Source organism: Glycine soja, chromosome 2, assembly GCF_004193775.1.
Source record: "Glycine soja cultivar W05 chromosome 2, ASM419377v2, whole genome shotgun sequence".
NCBI lineage: Eukaryota > Viridiplantae > Streptophyta > Magnoliopsida > Fabales > Fabaceae > Glycine > Glycine soja.
In genome coordinates this window covers 32,489,640-32,504,324 of record NC_041003.1, presented here as the reverse complement: position 1 = coordinate 32,504,324, position 14,685 = coordinate 32,489,640, and the positions used below count along the sequence as shown (strand labels likewise).

At 32.1% G+C, this 14,685-nt stretch overlaps 1 pseudogene; it reads left to right on the top strand.

Moving 5' to 3' along the window:
• The first annotated feature begins 326 nt into the window (after window positions 1–326).
• On the top strand, window positions 327–11,986 carry LOC114375185 (annotated as a pseudogene).
• Window positions 11,987–14,685: the final 2,699 nt, after the last annotated feature.

Below are 14,685 nucleotides of genomic sequence, written 5' to 3'. Positions count from 1 at the left end.
ATTTATCTTTAAAATATTTTAAAATAAATAAAATTAAAAAAAACTAAATAAATACTAATTTAAAAAGACCAATTCAATCCCTGGCTTTGACCAGTTTTATACCAATCAATTTTAAAATGTCCTGATTTTTTAAGTCTCTAGATCGGTTACCTAACCGATTTGGTTGAACCGGGTTCCATCCAGTTTTAAAATCCATGGTTTGAATTCTCGGTAGTACTGTCCGTTTGAGCCCAAACTCGATTAGGAGAAAGCATATCTTTCTTGCTTCAGCCTGCCTGGAATGACATGCGGCAGCAAATCTAGCATCATTTTCCAATCACACTTATTAGGTAGCATGACCTTGTGTAGCGTACACATCTTTTCACTTCAGTGTACCCTATAATCCATGATAAAATTAAAATAAAAAAGAGTTGATTTTTCTTGAAATACGTACACGCATGCATGGATGATCTAGGAGCTAAGCATAGCCACAACCGAAAAAGATTCAAGTGGGGCCAAAACCCAAGTCTCGCCAAGGCACAGCACATGATACACAAGTAACACAACTTAACGGTCACGACCGAACACCAACACCGATCATTGAGTTATTCTATTTCTCTCTAGTGTTCTCCTTTTAATACTGAGTTGCAAAAATTTTAAGAAAGGGAAAATGAAGAATCTTCGTCAGAATTTGGAGGTTAGAGCCACGATTCCCGTTAAACTAGGGAAAAAATCGACTTGGGAAGTTTTGTTTCCTCGTAGGTTGTGGTTACCGATGTGGACGTTTGATCAGAGGAAGGAGGGGAAGTTGAAGTTGAAGGTGGAGTGAGGTACTACTGGGAAAGAGGGGTGGGTTGAATCTCCGGGGAAAAGCGCGTTTGGGTTTGGCGTTTCGGCCGCGGTTTGTTCTCTGTGTTCTGCCACTCGCCCGCGGCGCTAGCGGAGTCCCTCACCGTTGCTTTTCCCGTTTCTCGGGCACCTGAGGTCATTCTTTCTATCTCTCTCTTCATTAGCTATTTTGGAAAGAAAAAAATATGATCATTATTCATTAAATGTTCATATGATGATTAGAGAATTAAATCGTAGAAAAATATTGTTAATGTATTCTTCTATGATTTTTAATGTATTTCATAATGTTTTGATATATTTGGTTAGAAAGATCAAAATAAATCATTTTATTTTACCTTTGTTTTTATTTTAAATATTTATATAATGTGATCAAAATAAACTATTTTTATCATATTGAAATTCCAAGTTTTACATTGGTGTCATCTTTTTATATTTAGATTTTTTGTTTTTTTAATGCATTTGCTTGCATTGAAATCGAATTGGTTGTGTTTTTGCTTTCGTGGAAAGCATGGTCTAGTTTTTTGAATAAACTATTTTTTTTTAAATATAAAAAATAGGATATTTTTGTAATTATTAATGAAAATAAAAAAAAAAATTTAAGCAATTTAAGCTTTTGGTCTCTTTAAGTAGGAATCAGATTATTACTAGGTAAAATTAGTAAACAACTCATGCTAAGTAGCTAGCAAGTAGCAACTCCCCCTTCTTATTTGCTTTTAGGATAACTCGCTCTTTTTCTTTCCTTGGGTGTAACTTAAACTAATTTGTGCTTAATTATTGGTAGTTGGTTAGACTTTATGAATTTCAAACATAAATATTATGTTCAGATTCAACAACTAGTAAATCTTCTACAATTCATCATGTTGCTCATATTCTCAGGACCAAAGTAACTCCCTAGCTTGACACTTGTTACAAATAAGCAAAGTCAACAAAAGGAACTGGAACTGTTATCTTAAAATTTCTCCCACGGAATGAGATTGATACACTCACATCATAAAATTTGTGCTTTGTTAAAAAAATTGATACTGCTGCATCAAATTGAATCCGGAGACTTAGTTGCATAATTTGAAAACCAGAGGATATTACTGTAATTGGGACTAACAGATCAAAATGCTACCGCAGTGAAACTAAGACTACAGAAAGTGTAATTAAGTCTTCTATGTTTCAGTAGCTGGTTTTAATTTATTAGAGTCTATATTTTAGTATGTATAAAAGAAAGAGTCTATATTTTAGTTCATTGATTCCCTTATCACACAAATATATCACTTCTGTTCTCAGTTTCTAAATGAAAAGCCTTCGACATTTTGCTTGGTAATTTGAAGGGAATTGCATTTCAACGCTATTTTTGTTGAAAATTTGGTAACATGCTCCTTCTTCCCCTTGAATTTTGCTTGCACCTAAGCCGTCATGGAGAACAAATTTGAATGTCCATAAAGAAAAATAGTAATGAGCTTTAAGCAAACTAACTGATAATTCTTGAGTTTTTGTTCATATTTAACATGAACAGTGCTGAGTGGAAAAGGGTTTGTTTACTAGGTAAATGCAGTTCAAAGAATATTAAGGAAACAATGGCTAAGAAAATTACTAACAGAGAAAGGAAGGAAAAGGGAAGAGAGAGAGAATATTTTTCTGTTAGATTGTTTCCCTTTTCCATAGCACTCACGAAAAGGTTATAACAACCTTGATACAAGAATTCCTACTAATCGGGATTTGAAGACAAGTGTCACTCTTACAATATTGTAAAATAAACATAAACATAATTTCCTAAATTACTTTTATTTCTGACTCTTACTCCTCCCATATGGGTCATATGGGTCAGATGTAGTCTTTAAATAAAGAGACCTTTTTGAGTTGTGCTTGGGCCTATCTACCTGTTCTGGTGGTCGATTTTGTTTGACTGGACTGTTTTGCTCTGTATCACTCTTGTGGAAGCATGGGGTTTAATTTGAGAAACATTTGTCGATCCTAAATTTAATCATCAAGGTATTTCTGCATTCTGAACTCTTTTTTGATGATTAGTTCCACCATAAATGTTTGCATGAATAATAAGATATATATTAATATTGCTTGGATCAATACTATTTTATGTAGATTGGGATCTGAAGTTGCAGCAAACCATGGTGGAAATGTTTCCCCTGAACTCAGCTGATGCAACATACACAAAACTCCGTGGAATGCTTTCTACCCTTGGAGATCCTTTCACTCGAATTATCAGCCCAAAGGTCTTAGTCTTACTAGTTACTACTAGCATTTCCTTTTTCAGGATTCTTAATCTTACTTTCTTGTTCAATAGAAAAAGTAGCAACTATAAAGATGATCATAGATCCACTATATATTATGTTGCCTGTTCTAGCATGTTGCTTCCATATGAAATAGACTATTCAAATAACACCATTCTTAGATTAACAATTCTGTTTTAAAGTCATATTTTGTGGTCAGAGTTTAACAGTGGTTCCTACTTACAGGAATACCAAGGGTTTAGAATTGGAAGTGATGGGAACGTACAAGGAGTGGGCCTGTTCATAAATGTTGAACCAAGAACAGGACATTTAACGTTTATGCTAATTTTCTGATGTCATTTAATTATGCTATGCTATTGACCCCTGCCCCCATTTAATAGTTAATTTCATTTTTTCCCAGTCAAAATTATTTTCAGCAGCAACAATTAGATATCAGTCATGGAACCGTGCATGTGTAATGATCATGTATTTATATTTTTCTTCTTATTTATTAAGCTATTTAGATCTACCTTTCTGTAGTTTATCATTGGCTTTGTTGATGGTTAATTTCTGTCGAAGAACCTGCCTGGTCTCCTTTGGTGGGATTCTCCCTTTTCAACTACGTTTTTTTCTATCCACAAGACTCCAACTTGAGACTATGCTTAAGGAGACCAAAGCCAGTACCATGTGGACCAATGACATGTTGCATGCTTAATACTGCATATTTTGAATTGGTTTAGAAAAGTGTCATAGAAAATACCCAATCCTGGTTTGGGGCATAATATAATTTCACCCTGTGTCTCTTCCTTAAGCCCTCTAAACAATTTTCTGTTTCCAGCTTGTTTCAGTCAATTATTATTAGGAAATAATTTTTTTATTTCTGAAGTGAAACAAGTGTGATTTTCTTTTTTTGAAAATAATTGGATTCTACAGGTGAGAGGCTTGATGGCATTGATAGTGAAACTGCTGCACAAAGGCTTCGGGGGAATGCTGGAACAACTGTTACAGTAAAGGTTCGTTGTAAATTGTAATATTATCATACTTCCAATCTTAACATAATCATTATTTGAACTATTGAGCTATGCCTCAGATAAGTTTTTTTGGATTACCACAGAAACATTGGATGTCTCTTACTGGATAAAGTTCAATTTTCAACCTTCATTCATTCAAAAAATGGACACTAGTGTATGATAGAGTGTTTTTGAAATAGTTTAACTATTTCATGCATTACAAGCTTTCTAGAAACTAATTTAAAAAGTTTTCTTCTGCAGGTCAAAGACTCGGGAACAAGCTCTTGGATCCGAGAGGTAATCTTGACATTTTAGTGATTATCATTCTTGAAATGTTAACTCATTTCTTCTATTTTAGTTTATGTTCTTATGTTATACATAAGCACTTAACATTCAACTTACAAACACCCTCACTTAAATTTGAAATTAAACAAGCATATTATTGCTGATCTAATATACTTGAAAGGTCAAACTTCCTAGGGAGTATATCAAGCTCTCTCTCCAATATAAAGTGTCATTATCCCTCGTAGATCCCCAGATGGTCATCTCACAAAAATAGGCTATGTGAAATTGTCGGCCTTCCCTCAGGTCAGCAAAGAATAAGCTATCAAATAAAATTGCAATTCTGTATCTATTATGTATTTGGTAACAGCTTTTGTCGTAAAAGATATCCGCTATTTTTGAGCTTTCAAAAGATTTATTGGGAAAAACTGACTGAAAAAATAATTAGTTGTGCAAACACTGAACCAAACTCGCATAGTTGAAAGTGAAAATATCTAAACCAAATACCATTTTGTTCTCCATAATACATAAACTCTTCTTGTTCCATATTGACAGACGGCTGCTGAAGACTTGAGGAACGCCATTCAGGAATTGGAAAATCAAGGAGTACACTCATAAATATTAGATCTACGGAACAATCCTGTAATTTACTTATTTGATGGAAACTTCCAGTTTCATGCAGTGTTATTACCTTGTCTTTGAAATAAAGTGACTTAAAAGTTGTGATACCCTTTACCCCAACATATATATATATAAATAAATAAATAAAATAAAAGATCAAATTTAATTAAAAGTTTTTAAAATATATTTAAATACAAGTCTTTCAAAAAAGTAAAAGGCTCTCATTCACTTTTCTAACACCATAATAAAACTTGTTCAAATAATTAATATATTATTTCGGCTCAAAACAAGGTTGTCTAAGACCTCATAATTAATATAGCAACTTATATCCTAATGTCACATCCTATCAGATCATTGTGTCTCAACGTCCTTCAGCACAAGGTTCCTTAAAGCAATTCACCTAATCATCTGCTCTCCCGAACACAAAGTTCAAGATCATCACAGGATCCAAACACAACAACAGAGAGAGTGAGTTATCACATTCCTAACTAATAGAGAAAAATAAGACAACATATAAGTATAAATATTATATAACAAAATACAATTTACTTGAGCATAACTCACATTATTTCACCACACATCTCATTCGTTTTCACAACATTCGCATACTCAATAGTCAAAACACAATATCATTAAATCAATCAATATAGAACAATACACAAGCGTTATACAATAGATACACTAAGATTCAATCCTATGTGCAATGTGGTACCATGTCAGTGAAAAATCTCGTCGGGTGCTTAGGAATACATGACAAGACAAACCACACACTAGCAAGTTCAAGTCACTCTTACTAGGTAATATCATAGGGAGACCAGTCAGGGTCACTGTTTTGCGAAAATGCTCCAACCATGTGGGATCGGCACAGGCTTAAAGGAGCACTCAAACCGAGTGACCCCCAAGGCCTACACTCCGAAGAGTCCATCAGGGCCTCTCTCTCCTGATTCAGGTCCAACCTAGAAAACATTTTAGCACACAGACTCTATCTATGAACTGTACAAAATACACGACTCTCAATTGTTTTCAAATATTTTTAACTCGTCGCCCTTTAAGGGTCTTAGTATTAACTCGTCGTCCTTAAAAGGTTTTAGCATTAACTTGTCGCCCTTAAAGGGTCTTATAGTAGTGTGATTGTACAATCCACAGTTTACAACTCAATGCACACAACATCTTAATCATGTGCATACTCAATTTATCACATACACTCGATTTCAATCACAATGTTATAATCTCAAAATAACATGTTATCACACCTCATGAATCATACACACTTTACCTATGAACTATGCAATACACATAACTACTCAATTATTTTCAAAATCATTTTAACTCGTCGCGCTTGTGATTAAACTCGTCGAGTTCCCACAATGGATCTCATCACAATACTCGTCGCGCAAAACTCGTCGCCCTTAAAGGGTCTTACAGTTGTGTGATTGCACAATTCATAGCTCATAACACAATACACATCTCAATATACATGTATTCCATCATTCATCACATGTTCAATTCACCACATACTCACAATTTGAATCATCGTTTCATATCCTCAATATAACAATTTATACAAAAGACTACCTCAACCTAGGGAGTAAAACCCCTCAAATAATATTACATAATTATATCAAAATCATAGGTCAAAATATACAAATATCAAGAGCACAACTTATCAAATAATTCTCATTAGAACATCAATATTTTGTTTATAATCATAAAGGAAAAATTGCAATTTAATAAGCATCCCAAAATAAAATCCTAATTTAATCCTCTAAGGATCCCTACACATGTTCTCACTAACCACCAATTGTGAATAACTCATCTCTTACCTCTAAGTGGGCTCACGTGTCTTTTGACAGCGATAGCGGCATCAATAGCAATTTTCTGAGATTCCTCAATTTTTTTCTCTGATTGCTCTGATAGGGTTCTCAAACGTTAGAGAGAAGGAGAAGGTATTAAAGCCTCCATTTGTACTGTCTTCGTGTGATTCTGTTATATCCCTCCATGAATATTATCTCACAAATCCCAATGGTGAAGGTGTGCGAACATGACTCTCGAATAACATATCAAAATTTCACTATAATCCAACGGTTAACGAGTCTGGGATCGTAGTTTTACCGAAATAGTTTTAGATTTCTGCGGGAAAGGAAAAAACTACAATGCAAAGGGTATTTCTCTTAGCTCTGACATTATTTCAAAATTCTCAACGGTGAGAATTCTCGGAATTGAGCTGCAAACCTAGTGCTTAATTTTCATAACAATCCAACGGTGAATGAGTCCGAGATTATCATTTTTTTGAGACATGTTTGGTGGTCTGCGGGAAAAAATGATGATTTTGAGAAGGGAAGGAGAAAAACGAAAATGAGGGAAAGAAGAGGCACTGTCAGTGTGAAAATTTCTGAGACAGGTTTACTCTATTTATTTATTCATTATTTTATAAAAACAAACTCTATTTTATTTTCTATCAAACAAATAAATAAAATACCTTTTTTATTTTTTCTCAAACCATCATTTTAATTAATAATTATATCTACTTATTTATTTATTTATAAAATCTCATCATTTTCTAAAATTTTATTTACGAAAAATGGAATGTTACAAAAGTTCCCTTTTCTTGTAATTTTGTTGCATGGTGGTTTGGTAAAAGTTGGCCTTGATGTTACACAAATGTGGTTAGATGGGAATAAGACTCTAGTGAACACAATTGATAAAGATGGGAACATGTTACCCATTAATATGGTTGATGGACATGCTATAACACATGATCCACTTGTGGTGATTGTGAGTACTAACTGTAGTTGCTTAGTAAAATTGTCTCTACCTTTTAACTCTACAATCTTTGAGAATGCCACAATAATAGTAATTTCAGTAATAGATGTTGCATTTCATATAAATATAAAGTAGTTATTCTTCATAGTGTATTGTATCATACTAATTTATATTTCCAAGTATCTTTGTGTTATGCAAAACAAACTTTATTCAGTTGCTTTTGTTTAGGTCTGCCCCAATGTTTAGGTCTGCCCCAACAATCACAGAGCTAACCTAACATGTAGCCAAGTGACATCCAATTGCATTCCTTTAATGCAATTCCTATATGTTTCTCTGGACCATGCTTCAGTGTTAGCATGGTTCATAATCAACAACTCATCTTCATTCCCTGAATCTTTACCATTCACCTATGCAGCTACATGCAACTACTATGCTTTGTTTCTAAACATAGGCCTAATATATCTTTGTTTTTCATGAGCATTAAAATTACCTTTGCTGACATTACTAGTTTAATGAACTGAAATTATTGTATCCATTTAACAAGTCAATGAGGGAGGTGCAAGTGCCAGTGAGATTTTAGCTGGGGCATTACATGATAACGGTCTAGCTATTCTTGTGGGGCACAAAACATTTGGTAAAGGAAAGATTCAGGTACCATTATTCTTTTATTCTTTTTTTTTATGTAATGATCATACTAGGATGTCTTAAGTATTCAAATCTCGTTACTAAACAAGATTTCCACATAGCATAGCATGAAACAAGAGGAACTTGTTTTATGAGGTGGATAAATTATCCCAAATCTCCATAAGTTTTTCACTTGTAAAGGCATGTACCATGCATATTGTTGGATAAGTGGCATCAATAACTTAAGAGGGGGTGAATTAAGTTTTAAAATTTCTCACTAACAAACTTTTAACCCCCTTCTAAATGATAGGCTCAGAATGCAGAAGAAGAAACAATAATCAATTTAATAATGTTCTTTAAACGTGCAAGAAAAATTTATTGCAATAACATAAATGAGATAAGGGAAGAGAGAAATGCAAACTTGATTTATACTGGTTCGGCTAATTCTCGTGCCTACATCTAGTCCTCAAGCAACCCACTTGAGATTTTTCACCATCTTTGTAAAAATCCTTTTTACAACTTTTAAACACCCAAGGAATCTCTTTCTCTTGTGTTCAGGAAACTCACAATTCAAGAGATAACCAATCTCTTGATTACAATTAACTTTCTGAGAAGAATAGAAAGATTTCTCTCATTCAGAGTGGATAATACAATTTAAAGTTCTTGGATGAACTCTCAATAGATTAGCAAGTGTTTGCCCAAGAGTTGTTGAGAGAGCATTTGACAATAAAGTTCTCTTAGAATATTTCTCTCTTGCTTTTTGAAGTCAGACACACATATATATAGGCCCTTCGTGCCTTTTCAAAATGGTTTGAAGAGATGTGTCTTTTCAAAAAGTTTTTTCTGAAATTTTTCACTGGTAATTGATTACAGGTTTCTGGTAATCGATTACACAGTTATATTTTGATGGGTCGTGACTTTTGAATTTGAATTTTAAGAGTTTTGATGCTGGTAATTGATTACAAACATCTAGTAATCAATTATAGGTTCAAAATTCAAATTCAAAATCCTTTTTAACAACTATTTTTTGAAATTATCTTCTGGTAACCAGAGCCTTGGATGTCTTAGAAACACTTTGTTTTGTGACAAGGCTTGATCTTTAGTTAATCTTGAAGCAAGGAAGACTTTGTTTGTTGAAGCAATCTTGTTTGATTCTTCTTTGACATCATCAAAATCATGTATTCATACATTCACATTCTTCCCCTTTTTGATGATGACAATCATTATCAAATGAATTCTTTTCGACATCATCAAAACCTGCATGATTCACATTCTCCCCCTTTTTGATGATGACATTCATTATCAAGCAAATTCTTTTTGGCATCACCAAAATCTGCATGATTTACATTCTTTCCCTTTTTGATGATAACAACCATCTGGAGGTTAGGAGTAACAAAAAAATATCTATTTGTATATAGTTTACTCCCCCTTGATTTTGCAATGATTGTTTATATGAGACAGTTGAAGATTTCATATATTAAAAGTTGTCTCATAAAGAATAGATAATTTTTCTTACTATCTTATTTTTTATCTATCTCTCCTTCTTTGTCAACATAAAAAATAAATCATGAGCAGAGAGGAAAAAACCATTCAGCAATTTGTAATGAATTAAAAGAGTAAAGAATGTCGTACTGTATAAGTATCATTTCATGGCCTAAAAGAAAATGTTACAACTTGTTGCAATGTATGAGAGTCAAGTGATATCAAAAGGCCTTAAAACTAACTATTTTACACTCACAAAAATACATATTTAGTACAAATAATCAAAATATATAATAAAAAAATCATCAAAAGTTATCAATAATCAACATAACTCTCAAAGACAATCATCAAGGACAATCAAAACTCAATAAAAAAAACAATCATCAAAGACAATCAAAACTCAATCAAGAGCAATCATAAAAAATAATCATAAAAAACAATCAACATAACTCTCAAACACAATCATCAAAGACAATCAAAACTCAAGCAGAAAACAATCATCAAAACTCAATCAAAAGTTAACAATCATAGGCAAAATAATAAAAAAATAGACAAACATTAAAATCATCTTGTTAGATAAATGGCCTTTATCACATAATTGATGAATACTTAATAAACTATGCTTAAGATCATCAATAGGTAAAGCATTTTCTATGGAGGTAGAGGAATTCGTACCTATTTTTCCAATTCCAACAATTTTACCTTAGTTTGTTGTCTCCATATATCACATGTTCACTATTTTTGGGAGAGATATGAATAAACTCTGATGCATCTCTCACCATGTGTTTAGAGCAATCGCTATCAATGTATCAATTTTGTTCTTCTCCGCTTTCATAATCTTTCACCATGAGACCCAGATTTATGATTTTATTTTCTGAATCACTTGGAGAATTTATGTCATTATCTTCCCAAATGATGTATCCTTTCTTTTCTTTGAAATTCCTCTTGTCGGATTTTTTCATTCTTCTTTTAAGGACAGGACAATCAAATATCAAGTGCCCAGGTTGATCGCATTCATAGCATTTTGGGGCTAAGGAGGAATCTTCTCCTTTCTTCTTTGGATTGATGTTTGATTTTCTTTGATTTCTTTTGTTTCTCAAAAACTTGTTGAATCTCTTCACAAAAAATCTAAAATCATCTTCTTATTCTTCTCTAGGTTTATCTAAAGTTGCATTTCCCACTACCATTGTAGGAATGAAAGGACCGATTTCAATGGCTTTCCATATATTTAAATCTATTGTTTCTATAAAGATCTGCATACGAGTTTTTCAATAGTGATAACCCTCACCATTGAAAACAAGATGCCTATTAATAGAATTTCCCTTAGGAAATGAAAAGTTAAATGAGGCCATAATTATTCTTGAAATTTTTAAACTTTAGACAAGAATCCTGCTCTGATACCACTTGTTGGGCTTGTTGATCAAGTGGTCTTTGTTTGTTGAAGCAACCTTGTATTAATCTTGAAGCAATATTTATCATTTGAAGCAACCTTGTTTGATTCTTCTTTGGCATCATCAAAATCATGTATTCATACATGCTTTTGAAACAATGAGTAGTCAAAAACAATATTGATGGTTCTCTAAAAGGTGCCACTTGCCATAGTAATTGTTTTTCGAACAAAAACATAAATGCAGTTTTTTAAGTGTTGTTGGTGTTGTTTTCCAATCAAAATTGGAATTTCATCTCAATAATCTTGTAATAAAGATTTGCATTAAAGGTCAACATAAATTTTCAATATAAAACTTCAATTCTAATTAGAAAACAACACTAATAGTACTCAAGAAACTATATCTAAGTTTTGTGTTTGTTTTTCCATCAAAATCAATTTCAAAGTACATTGAGCTATTTTTGTCATGTCTTGGCCAATGTTGGTATGCATCATTCTAATTTCAATGTCACTCAGCTTCATGATGGGTCAACACTCTTTGTTACATGGCAAAATATCTATTGCCGATCCTTCATGACATAGATCAGGTTGGGATAACACCAGATGTGTAGTGCACAACAACAATGCTCAATTCAGCTAAGGAGATTTCAAGTTTAACCAAAGACAAGGCCTCAGTCTCTTCTCTGGAAGCAGATTCATGCATAATGGTAGCAGAACATGAGTTGGATTTGCAGGAGTCTAAGAGGATCATGGTTATCAAACTCTCAAGTTAACTCATTAACTCTTATGAGTTTACGAGTCCACTTATACTCTGTGAGTTAACTTGTGTGTAAATTCTCTTTTTTTAGTAAACTTTGGGTAGACTCGATAAACTCTAAGTAAACTTAGTAAACTCTCAAGTTTACTACTGAGTTAACGAGTCAGCAGTTAGCAAGTTAAAAAAATTAGACCGTGAGTCATTTTGGATTGTTTTCTGTTTGTTTAGTGTTCAACATACCTTTATTTAATGTGTTGTTCTCGAATCGAAAAATTTCCACCTCTAATAACATCAAACCCTTGATGGGAATGCTCTACTACCACTATAACATCTGCAAGTTATTATTTAGTAGTGAATAGTGATGCATTACTAGATTTGGTTATTTAAATATTGTGAAATTTATGATTTACTATTTTATTTAATTACATTATTAAAATGTTTAATTGATATGTTATTTATAGATATTTTGTTGTTATTTTTATATGAAGTGAAGTCTTATAAGTCTACGAGTTGAATCCATAAGTTGAGTATATGGAACTCTCATAAATCTACATAAATTCTTGAATTTGACAACTTTGTCAGCCAATTCATTAATTTGTACAATGTTACATTGGGATCACTTAGGTATATAACATAGAGAAACAAATTGTATATATAATTCTATAGAATAATAGAAAATTTACATCCTAGTTGAAGCATAACTAGCATGTATCTCACTTCAGGGGTTTATAAATTTGCCAAATATTTAAAAATATGAAATTTTAATAAATATTTAAAGAAGATTTATTTTATTGATGATAAAAAATAATTGAAATATAAATATTTAAAATTTTCAATTTTGAATGATTAAAATCCAGTTTAATTAGTAGAATATTATTTTAATGATGATTTCTAAAACATGTTATTAATGTATTGTTAATTGAATAGAATTAAGTATTATTCAAAACAATTAAGGAAATTAAAAAACCATTTGATTGGACAACTAAGTAAAGAGAAAAATAAAATGAATTAGTGTTGAAACTCATAATATATGTCACAAATTAAGTGAAAATATAATACGTGACTACATAATTTTTAAGATTGAAGATCCAAATTTATACAATTGGGTTTGATTACTAATTGGGTTATTATACTTTAAATGTCATACTTTTGGATAAAGTTGAACTATTCTTCAAAGAAGCATGCTTTTCGAAGAATTTGATAAATTGAGACAATAAAACTCATCACTTACAAGGATATTAAAAGGTATATCTTTTTTTTTATGAGGAAGAATCAAAGATAACCATTGGTAATTTTATAATATTTATGCATTGTACTTAAACAATTGAACTAAACTTCTTCAATAATTAAAATGTATGTATGTATGAAATATTAAAAAGTATATAAATTTAAAATATTTAAAAAAAGAGTTTCGAAAAATGAAAAAATATTTTAATTAATAGAATATTTTTTTAGTAATGATTTGTCAATATTTTATTATACTTAATGTAGATTGAATAAATTTAAGTATTGTTCAAAACAATTAAGAAAACTCAAAGTGTCATTTGACTGGATAACTAATTAAAGAAGAAAAAAATTGAATTAGGATTGAAAAACATGTGATTGTGCAGTTTTTAAGAATAAAGACTCAAATTTATAATAGGAATTGTTTACTTATCCAGCTATACTTTAAATGTCATATTTTTGAACAAAGTTGGACTATTCTTCATACTACAAGAAAGTCAGTCACTTTCGAAGAATATGATTTGATAAAGTGAAACAGCAAAACTCATCAATTACAAGGAACTTAACAATTACATTAATATATCAGCTCACACCAATAATAGCTGAGTAGAAATTTTACATACTTGTAACTGTAGCTCATCATAAAGCTAATCTTACAAAATGCCAAAAAATACAGTATCACCATTTTCAACAAGCAAACACGCAGTATATATAAACATATCAATTTTAACTCATATAGTAAGATTGCCCCCAGAAAGTGACAATTAATTTCAAACCCAAATGCTTCCAATTCACTGCAACATGAATGCCACTAAAGATGCCAACACAGAGGAACACATGATCACCTTAGAAACAGGCAAAGCAAACCCAGTTCCAGCCTCCAATTGCCCTGTTGGAGCAATCTCTGAATCCTGTGCCACAATGTTGGTCACACAAAACAAGCCCACAAACATCACAGCCATCAAAATTTCAGCAGTGAATCTACCAAAAGGTGCCATTTCCACAGATTATAATATCTTAATGTTACTAAAGAAATTGCCAAATAGAATTAAGAGACTATTATTGGTTGGGGACTGAATTGTTCAAAGGTAGAGCCAAAGGTTGAACTTTATATAGGACATAGGAAAACATGTTACATCATAAGGTCATGACTTTTAAGTTGGTAAAACGTTGCATTAAACATTAACCATTTTGAATGTTACTATCCCTTTTTGGTTAAGGCTTTTGAAGACCCCACAAGACAAATCAAAGCTAGTTGGGGAAGGGTGGCATAGCATCCTCAAAGAGACCCTTACGTCACAGCTATGTAGGAACAATCAGGGAACTACCACTTGTGGTACACCCTACACTTAGAGTTTCCCACATGGCTTGGATAATTGGCACGTTTGGATTCATAGAACATTTTTGTGTTGTTGGTTACTTTGAAGGGAAAAAAAGAGTAAAATGGAATGTGAAAGGGATTACTAGGCAGGCTATCTTTTCTCAGTTCAT